The sequence below is a fragment of the Chiloscyllium plagiosum genome, unplaced genomic scaffold (assembly GCF_037043375.1).
Source record: "Chiloscyllium plagiosum isolate Xiang-an unplaced genomic scaffold, Cpla_swu_hap1 HiC_scaffold_16, whole genome shotgun sequence".
Taxonomy (NCBI): Eukaryota; Metazoa; Chordata; class Chondrichthyes; order Orectolobiformes; family Hemiscylliidae; genus Chiloscyllium; species Chiloscyllium plagiosum.
The window spans coordinates 41,338,679-41,349,890 of NW_028270154.1; the positions used below are offsets into that span (position 1 = coordinate 41,338,679).

The following is an 11,212-nucleotide window of genomic DNA, read 5'->3' on the forward strand; positions in this document are numbered from 1 at the left end:
GTAGAGGTATGGGTGGGTTGCGCTTCGGCGGGGCAGTGTGGACTTGTTGGGCCGAAGGGCCTGTTTCCACACTCTAAGTAATCTAATCTAATCTAATCTAATCTCATCTCAAGGTGAGGGGGCATTGATTGATAGGCTGTGGAAATACGAAATACTAGAATAGTATTCTTATTTCTATGGGCTACTAAAGGGGAAAATGTTAAAATAAATCAGAAAAGATTTCAGTCCAATCAATAGTGCATGAAAATTGTAGAATACCAATATTTTTGCCACAAGACAAAACATAGGATGTTTTACTGTCCAAATGAAATACGTAATGATTCATGCAACAGAACATGCACCGAGACACAATTTGATTTGTTCTTCAGTCACTTCACTTTTTAAAACTATTTTTCCAAGGGAAATGATGCAGGTTGTAAACTCGTTCAAAGATTATTATAGAATCATAGAATCCCTATAGTGTGATAAGCTGGCCATTCAACCCATCGAGTCCACACCGACCCTCCAAAGAGCATCCCACCCAGATCCACCCCATCCTGTTACCCTGCATTTCCCATGGCTAATCTACCTAGATTACACATCCCCGGACACTGGACAATTTAGCACGGCCAATTCACATCTTTGGACTCATTAGTAATGAGAAAAACAAAAGTAGCGGTCACAGAGTACCTTCTTGGGCAATAATTCATAGCACTTAATACACTAGATTCTAGTTAGGCAGAATATGCATTTAAAAGATATAGGAGCAGAATTAGAACATTTTGCCCATTAAGTCTACTCTCCCACTCAATCATGGCTAATGTTTCTCAACTCTATTTATCTGCCTTCTCTCCTTAACCTTTGATCCTCTTTCAAGAGCCTTTCTAGCTTGGCCTCCACAGCCCTCTAGAGCAATGGGTTTCACAGATTCACCACCTTCTGGTTGAAGAAATCCCTCCTTATCTCAGTTCTAAAAGGTCATCCCTTCACTCTGAGGCAATGTACTCGGGTTCTAGTCTCTCCTACTGGTGGAAACATCTTCTCCATATCCACTCTATCCAGGTCTCTTCAGTATTCTATAAATTTTAATCATATGGCCCCCATCCTTCTAAACTCAGAGTACAGACCCAGAATTCTCAACCAATCCTCATATGGCAAGTCAATCATCCTTGGGATCGTTTTTGTAAACCTCCTCTGGACCCTCTTAAAATCAGCACCTCCTTCTTCAGATACAAGGCCCAAAACTGCTCAATATACCAAATGAACTTCATACGACATCTAGATGCCACAAAGCATACTACATCCAGGTTTAGTTCTAATGTAGTCAGAGTCTAATGCTGTCATATGAAACTCTCGTTTACGGGTCTGTTAATGGTTTAGTAAACTTATGCATTAATGTGATGGTACCATACAAATTAGGAAAACTTAAAAGTTAATTTGTGATCTTGCTAAGCCAGGGCAGCACTGCCAAAGGTCAGCTGCCAAAAACTTCTGTACATTGTACTTTTCACAATTGGACAACATACAGTAAACTTATAAGAATGTGGAAAGAGGAATTGTCAAAGGCATGGTTGAATAGAAAGGTCTTGGGAGCATACAACAAGGCAGCTAAGTAGAGAGAACTGGGTGCAGAATAGTAAATTGCAGGAGCGCACAGGGTGAGCATACTGGCTGAATAAAGGGCCACCAATTCCTAAGTGAAAGGAATGAAACAACATCCAGCATTAGAACAGGTGAAAATTGGATCATAAAGGGATCATTGACATTCAGTGGAACGAAGCAGAGAAACAGACAGAAAGAAAGAGACAGAGATTGTAACTAAAAAGACTTAACAATGGATATATTGGGTATGAAGATGTGAACGTACATTAAATAGCACATGTTCTGAAATATTATTTATAAAACGTTGTGGAAGGTTCATGTTTGAAAGTGGGGGAACTGGCAAACTCTAGGTTAGAATGAAGAACTCAATGGATTCAGATATCAGTGAAAAAGACCAATGAGGACAAAAGCATACAATATTAAAGCAAACAGGAGGTAGCTGAACAGTTCCTAATTCTACATGAAACCATGGTTTATATGACGAAGGCAACAGCATCAATGTCCTCAGTCTTTCCAATATTCAGTCACAGGAAAGATTTGGCTCATTCTGATGTTGTTCTCGAGTTCTTTGTCCAATATAATGACCAAACAATTTTACATAGATGACAAGGTGGGTGGATATTATCAACATATTTGCAAACTGGCCTTGCGGTTCAAGAAAATATCACTGAAGGGGCAATATTTAAATAAGGAGTCACAAGAATAGACCTGGAAGAATATTGATGATAAACATGTGAACAGCCATGTAATGGCCTAATGACGTCAGTTAGGGACAATAGAAGAGAGGGCGCTCACCTGCAAGTCAGGTTACTATTTCAAGTTTCATTCCAAAGACTTGAATAAAATCCAGACTAACATCAGTTCTGAAAGTAATGAGTGCATTCTGCGAAGAACAAGGAAAATGTACAGCCCAGAAACAGTCCTTTGGCCCCCCAAGCCTGTGTCAATCCAAATCCACTGCCGAAACCTATCACCCAATTCCTAAGCATCTGTAACCCTCTGCTCCCCACCTACTCATGCATCTGTCCAGACGGACCTTAAATGAATCTACCCTGCCTGCCTCTACTAGCAATGCATTCCAGGCACCAACCACGTTGTGTGAAGTACTTACCGCGTGTATCCCCCTTAAACTTTTCACCTCTCACCTTGAACATGTGACCTCTCATTTGTTGAATCCCTCACCCTAGGAAAAAGCTTATCTCTATCCACCCTGTCTCTACCCTTCATGATTTTGTAGAATTCAATCAAAACCCCCTCAAATCTCCTTTTTTCTAATGAAAACAATCCTAACTTACTCAACCCTTCTTCATAGCTAGCACCTTTCCTACCAGGCAACATCCTCGTAAACCTTCTCTGCACCCTCTCCAAAGCTTCCACATCCTTTTGGTAACATGGCAACCTGAACTGTACACAGTTTTCTAAATGCAGCCGACCAAAGTCTTGTACAATCTGCCAGCTCTTATCAATACTCCATCCGATGAAGGCATATGCCTTCTTGACCACTCTATCCACCTGTGCAGCCACCTTCAGGGCACAATGGACCTGAATTCCCAGATCTCTCTGCTCATCAACTTTTCCCAAGGTTCTTCCGTTTACACTATAGTTCGCTCAAGAATTAGACCTCCCAATATGCATCACCACACATTTGCCCAGATTGAACTCCATCTGCCACGTCACCTACTCCACCAGTCTTCGTGCTGCACTATTGGAAGTGCTGTCTTTTCAGTGAGACATTAAGACTAAGATTCCTTCTAACGTTAAGGTAGACTTTTAAAAATAAAAAAATAGGGATCAGATGGTGCTGCAAATGTTAGCATTTATCAAACATCTATTTTCATCCTTCAAGAATGAAAAGTTTTTATCCTGCGATTACAACTGAAGGCAGTTAAAGACACCCACATTACTGTGTGCGTGTAGTCACATATAGGACTGAGTATAAATGACAGATCTACTTTCATAAAGAATAAATGAAGCACATGGGCTTAAGACAATGCAGCATTTCAGTTACCATTACTGATACCAGCTTTTTAAAATTGGATTTTGTTATAAATCGGTCTTTTGCCACAATGGAAATTGATGTTTAAAATAAAATAAATCTAGAGTTAAAGATTTATTTAATTAGTTGAATTTAAATTGGCTGGTGATTCTCATGACTGCTTGTAGCAAAGGAACTTGCACAACTGGCATTGCATTTCTTGCATTAAGTGAATTACTCTTCAAAAGTATTTAATTTTACATAAAATGCTTTAGAATATGCCAAAGGAAAGATGAAATGGAAGGAGTAAAACTTGTCACAACAAAATGGAGTTTGGGCAAAAGTCATGGTAGGATTTTCACATATGCTATGCTGCTGAAACATGTGACAGGACAAGAATCAATAGCAACTTAAGGATTAGACTGGATGAACTCAATTATGATGGCTACCAGGCTGAACCTTAGTGTATTACCATAATACCAAAACGGAGAGTAGAGTCATAGAGTGATACGAGTCATACAGCATGGAAACAGACCTTTCAGTCCATAATCCCAAACTAAAGTAGTCCCACCTTACTTCGATAGGCCCATTTCACTTCAATGTTTCTTATTCATGTAGTTGTCTAAATGTTATAACTGTACCTGCATCCACCACTTTCTCTGGAAGTTAATTCCACACACGAACCAGTGTGAAAAAACTGCCTGTCTTTTTTTAAAATCTTTCACCTCTCACCCTAAAAATATGCTCCCTAGTCTTGAAATCTGCCACCTTTGGGAAAAGAGACACCTGCCATTCACCTTTTCTCTATTCTTCATTATTTTATAAAATCAGATTTATAAAACAGAGATTTCAACCTCCTGTGCTCCAGTGGAAAAAATAGGCTTGAATCATTCCAGGAGGAATACAGAGCAAGGAGGGGATGGAATACATTGTAGGCAAGAATTGAGCTGATGCAGGAAGAAAAAAAACTAAGCTAACTGTAATGAGAAAGAAGAGATGCAATAGGTAGGAGTGCTAGAATCCAGCAAACATTCCACACATTACAGTTGGCTTTTAAAGAAGTTGGTCTGCTTTTTGTGCTGATTATTTCCCATCGTAAAACACCTCCACATATTCCTGGCTAACAGCAATGGTGACGAAATAGAACTGAAGTTAGCCATCCATAAGCTGTTTTTGATAGAGAACTTTTTTTCCCCTGTCCCATTGATGCTGCTGTACATGAAGGGAAAAGAAAAAAAGAAAATCAAACGCAACACATACATAAGTCACAGGCAAATCTGATAAGTAAAGCCTCACTCCAGGTCTCATTAGTAGATCAACTTCTGGCAGGGTACTTACCACCGGACTGTGACCACAGCTCAAATGATCCTCATTCTGGACTCTGCATCAGATGAATGGGGCTCAGACTCTCATGGCAGATTGCTCCAAAACAGATTCAAGTGCCAGCTCTTACAATACCAGGTTGATATCCAGTCACGATCCGATGATTTTGATTAGCCCATCGTTGCCCACTTGAATGAAGACTCAAGTGCAAGTCCTATATTTGCTTCTCCGAAGAGTGTATTCCTATTATTGCAGACTAAGCAAATTGCCCTGTTGTTTGACCTAATTGAAACAGAAGACTCTGAAGGGGCTTGACAGGCTGTACATCAAGACTATTTCTCCTCACTATGGAAATGTAGAATGGGGGGAAAAAAAAAGAGGATGAAGTCAGTTTAGAAAGAAATGAGCAGAGATTGCAAAAGGGCCATGAATATTAGGAATTCTCTTCCAGAGAATTATGGATGCTCCATTATTGACATTTAAGGTAAAGCCAGATTCTTTTGATCTTTCAAGCCAGCAAGGAATTTGCAGAATGGATGAGAAAAGGAAAATTTGGGTAGATGATGTCATGATTGTACTGAATGGCATATTTTGAGAGGAAGGCAATGGGAAACTCCATCTCAGCTACTCAAATGAATAACTCAAGACTTGAATTCAGATCTGCCCCATCTAGGGAACAGGCAGGCAAATCCAAATTGTGTTTGGCATTCCCACATGAATTATCTCCAGAATGCTCAGTGACCAAAAGTTACATCCACTTCATCAAATTCTAAAAGTCATGTTTTCTTGACAAGTTAGCTGAATACTGGACATAATGGGAAGAGACTAAGAAGTTCCACCCACTAATCATTAGCCTGCTTGACAGATCCATCCCCAAGTGAAAACATTTGTCGACATTTTTCCATACCATTACTTCACATGTGTTTTTGTAATGAAGAGCATTTACCAAAATGTGAATAGAACCATCACTGATAGACAGAAGCTGCCTCTGCTCAACTGGTTAACGTCTTTTAGACTTGAATTAAGTATCTTGACCTTAAAAACTTTCAAATCCCAGCCTTATCAATACCAAAAAGGAAGCCACTCAAGAGAAGAACGTCAGGATTTTAAATTTAAAAGCATTTTTTTTCTAGAATAAACATGTTTATGTCTAATCTTTATAAAAAAAAAGAAACAGGATGTGCTCACTTACTAACTTCCCAAATTGTTATAAATGATAGTGCTAATCACAAAAGTAATTTCAGACTTGCAAGGTAAACTGGACAGACTGTAAACTCAATTTTTTATTGTGAAAAAGTATACAATTATCCTTGATTAGTTGAATACATTATGTAGCTTTGTAGCTACATATGTACATATCAAATACGTCCCCCTTACACAGTTTACACACAATTCACTTTTAGTTTGAGCCATTTGTGTACAAATCAAATACTCCCCCTTACATATTAAATTCATGCGCATGTTAAAAGGAATATCCTCCATAATCTCTGGCTCTGCTTCTATTACTAACACCGTAATCTCCCCTGTAGGGTCCAGCATATTTCTCCATGCCACCCCCTCCTCTCATGGGACCATAGTTGGACTGCTCAGGGGAGTAACTCCCAAAGTTGTCATACATGTCATCGAAATGGTCATTATTGTATCCTCCTCTTTCTCCTCCACCATAGCTCCCAAAGCCGTAATCCCGAATTCGATCACCGTAGCTGCCTCCCGAGAAAGAACGATCACGCCGAGGATACCCCCCATCACCATAACCACCATAGACGTCGCCTCGATTTCCTCTATCATTGTAGTAGCTGCCTCCGCCGCCATACCCGGCCGCGTTTCCAAAATTGCCATTACTCCGACCGTTTCGCTGGCTAAAGTTGCCAGCTCGGCCTCGAGGTCTAGTTCCGCTCTGCATCTCCTCCTTCGACAAACCTTTCTTGACTTCACACCGGTAGCCATTAATCATGTGGTACTTCTGTATTACCGCTTTATCAACAGAATCATGGTCATCGAAGTACACAAAGGCAAAGCCTCTTTTCTTGCCAGTCTCTCGGTCACAGATCACATCTACTTTCTCAATCATACCATAGTCTGAGAAGTAGCTTTGTAAATCATTCTCGCCAAGGTTCTCTTTTATACCGCCAACAAAGATCTTCTTTACCTTCATGTTGAAGCCAGGTTTGTTGGAGTCTTCCCTTGGCACAGCTCGTTTCAGATCCACCGTGCGGCCATCTAAGACATGAGGCCTAGCAGCCATTGCAGCATCCGCCTCGCTCGGCGAAGAATATGTGACAAAGCCGAAGCCTCGGGGGCGCCGGGTGATCGTATCTTGTACGACAACACAGTCAGTTAGCTTCCCCCACTGCTCAAAATGGTTCCGCAGGTTCCCCTCCACCGTTTCGAAGCTGAGCCCGCCAACAAATAGCTTACAGAGCTGTTCCCTCGCCATGTTGCAACAACTGCTTTCACTTCACACTGCGGGAGACTGACTGCCTGCCTAATGAGCGCCTTATATAGTGGGGAGGGAGGGGGCGTGGCTACACCCCCGTTCCGCCGTTCTGATTGGCTCCTCCCTGGCTGCTAGGTAACCTCAGCCCCATTCTGTGCTGCAGTTGAGGAGCCCTGTCTGTTCCATTGTCCTCCAGAGAGAGAGAGAATCATCACCTCAAGCTGCAAGCTAGTGCTCACCCCAACAGAAACACAGGCTTTATTTATAGTAACGAACAGAAACGTTCAGGCTTAGGCTTTGCTAAGCAATTTCCTAAGTAAATTAGCCGTGCCTCAAATTTGTACCTTACATTTCATGAATCACTACAAAGAACACATGCAAGAAGCAAGCTGGTGAATTTTAAATATTTCAGTTTTAGATTCAAAGTGTAATGATAACTGAGAAATGTTTGTTAATATCATAAATTTATCTGTTTCCCTTTTGCCCTTTAGAGAAATATAAATCGTTATTTGCACATGGTTTGGTCTTCATGTGGCTACAGGTCCAGAGGAGGTGATCAACTTTTAACAGTCTTGAAAGCCATTCAGTTTTGTCAACCACTTTTTAAAAAAGTCTCCAAAAAAAATCAAGAGCACCTGATTTCTACCTATGCACGAAAGGCACAAGGCCTAGTAGGGATCAAAGTGGCAATCTGTGTGTGGAGCTAGAAGACATAAAACTGAAGTTGAGTTTTACTTTAGATACAGATGCAACATAGAGGAACAACAGCAGGTTTGTAAATTGGAAAACATTAGTGGCTTGGAAATCATCAAATCCCCAACCCCAAATGGAAATGTATTCTAGTCAGCTGTGGAAGGAAAAAGGAGATTACAAGGGCTTCACGAGTGAGTGAGTGAGTGAGTGAGTGAGTTGAAGGTGGTGACAAATGTGCAGATGGCAAGTACTGCAGTTTATGTAGTCAATATAACATTAATTAAATGCTTGCTAAAGTATTGCATGGTAGGGCTCTTGTTTTTTTAAACTCACCTGTGGAGGAGATGCAAGGTAATTTAGTTCCAAAACTAGTTAAGTTGCCAGAAGTAGAGAGTGGTAGTCAAAGGAAGTTTTTAAATAAGGGGAAGCCTATGTCAAATGATGTAACACAAGGTTTGGTGCTGGATCTCTTGCTGTTGGTGTACATTAATGAAATAGCATATCACCAATTTTCATGTCTAAGTAGTGACTAAAGTTTTAGACTACAGGGTGACAGATAGGCCAAACTGCAGCAAATTTAATTTAATTCTGAAACGTGTCAAAGTCATGTGTTTGAGGACAAGGAGGAATATGTTTTTACTATTCAGCAACAGGTCAGAGGGTTCTTAAAATATGCATGTCCATTGATCTTTGAAGGCAATAGTACTGGCAGAAAAGAGGTGATAACTAATTTAAAATAGAAATGAAGTTTACCTGTTGTTAAGGCATTGAATACAGAGCTAGGAGGTTTACAAAAAAATGTTAGCATGCTGCCTAACTATCTGCAATTCTGCTTGTCACACTAAGATGATTGCCAAATAGAGTAGAAGCAGCCAAACAATACCCCAATTGAAGTCTACAAGATGTTTGAGGTGCATAGATAGGAAAGATGTTTTCCCTCCAGTAGAGCAATCAATAAAGTCAGCTTTCAAAGGAAGATGATTTAGAATGGATTTGGAGGGAAAAAAATTAAAGTCTCTCCTCCAGAGGGTGGCAGACATCTGCCTCAGAAATGTGGCTGGAGGAAGGAACCAACAAGACATTCAATGACCAATTGAAACCCCATATTTACATGGTAACCATCTATAAGATGCCCTGTTGTAACTAGACTTCAGCAGCACCTTCCAACATGCCTCTACCACCTGGAAGGACCACAACAGCTGGAACAATACCACAACATTAGCTCAGGATTAGGTTCTGAATAAGAGTTTGCTCAGTAAGCTGGAAAGTTCCCCTCTTAGCCACTCGACATCCTTACTTGGAACTATACTTTATTCCTTCATGCTGGTGAAACAAAATTGGGAGCTCCCTTCTGAACAGCACTATGGGAGTTCTTGCACACCAAGGACTGCAGCAAATAGACATCCCTAAATTGCACTAATGGCTAATAAATGCTGGCCTGGCCAGTGACACCCACATTCAACGAGCAAATAAATTTAGTAAAATGTTTGTGGATAATAGGGAACCAGTAGATGTACTGTACTCAAGACCTCCATAAGGCATTTGATAGTGACTCAAATGATATTTGGGAAAGAGCCCAATACAAGGGTATCTTTGTTAGCATAGAACATTAGCCAGCATACAGGAAACAGTGCACATTACTCATTACATCTTGCCAATTCAAATGGCTATGTCGTGTGCAACAAGGATCAGTGCTTGGGTCTGAAATTACTACAATTTCTTTAAATGATGTAGGAGGGACTGAAGGCAAGTTACTAAATTTGCTGATGACAAAAGGTGGTATGTACAAAGAGGACACCAGGGAGTTTAAAAAAAAAAAAAAGAGTATACTTAGATTAGATTAGTGAGCGGGCAAAGATCTGGCAAACCGTAAAGTATAGGAAATTGTGATATGGTCAGTTTTACTGAAAAAAAATTATCTAAAATGAAGAGACTGCAGAAGGACCTGATTATACTATTGCATGAATCCAAAAAATTTGAGGGTATTGGTGAAAACTCTTGAGTACTGTCTCCAGTACTAGTTTCTGTATTCAAAAAGGCTCTAAACACTGGCAATAATCTAACAAATCTTCTATGAAGCAGAAGCAATTGGATTCTTCAAAAGCAAGGGGTTAAAGATCAGTGAGGCAAGAAAGTCAAATGGAGGTTAAGATCAGATTATTCATAGGTGTTATGGAATGGCTGGAGGTGTCAGTAACCTACTCCTGCTTCTAATGTGTTTGTGTTTGTTCGTTCAGACCTCAACCCTTCAAGTCTCGCTTACCCTATAATCATGTTCCTTCTAACAGTCCCTTCTGACTGAACAAGCTGATCTTTGCAAATGCCTCAGTTTCATTCCTGTATGCCAAAACTTCAATGAGTTAAGCCAGCCATGATACTAGGCTCATCTGTCACTTTCACCTAAACATAGATTTCATAGAAACATAGGAAATGGGAGCAGGAAAAAGGTAATTCATGTCACACCTCCACTATCCCCATATCCTTCAATAACTTTAGGTCTAGAAATCTATTCATTTCTTAATTATGTATGAATTCTGGGCCATTCCAGTCTTTTTTGGTAGGGAATGCTACTGATACAAATGCCTTCATGAAGGATAGTGAATCTGTCCAAAATAGCCCATCTACCAGAGACCTTGATCCCTTGTTCTAGGGCCCTGGCCAGGGGAGTAATCCCAATATTCAGCTGTCGGAATTGTGTTTCAGAGACACACCCCGACCCGCCCATTCTTCCAAACTACAGTAAATACATGCCCAGTCACCAATTTCTCATACACCAAACATACTATCCCACAATCAAATCCAATGAACTTTCTCTGCACTCATATGGAAAGTATTTTTTCTTCCCTCAATAAGGAGACCAAAATTGCCCACTACTTACAAGACCATAAAATATAGGAACAGAATTAGCCATTTGGACAATCAATTCTGTTCTGTCAATCAATCATAGCTGATGTTCCTCAAGATCATTGTGTTGCATTCTCCTTGTAACTCCTGAACCCTTTACCAATCAAACAGGTCTTAAATACAAAATCAACAATTTGGCCTCCCAGCCTCCTGCGGCAATGAACACCACTCTGAAGAAATTACTCAGTTCCAACAGTCATGCTTTCATATTGAGGCTTCTAGTCTCTAATGGAAACATCTTCACATCCATTTTACCCAGGCCTCTATTTGGAGAGTTTCAATCAGAACTCCCCCTCATC

At 40.4% G+C, this 11,212-nt stretch overlaps 1 pseudogene; it reads right to left on the reverse strand.

Moving 5' to 3' along the window:
• Positions 1-6,144: 6,144 nt before the first annotated feature.
• LOC122556627 (heterogeneous nuclear ribonucleoproteins A2/B1 pseudogene) lies at positions 6,145-7,352 on the reverse strand (annotated as a pseudogene).
• Between the last annotated feature and the right edge of the window lie 3,860 nt (positions 7,353-11,212).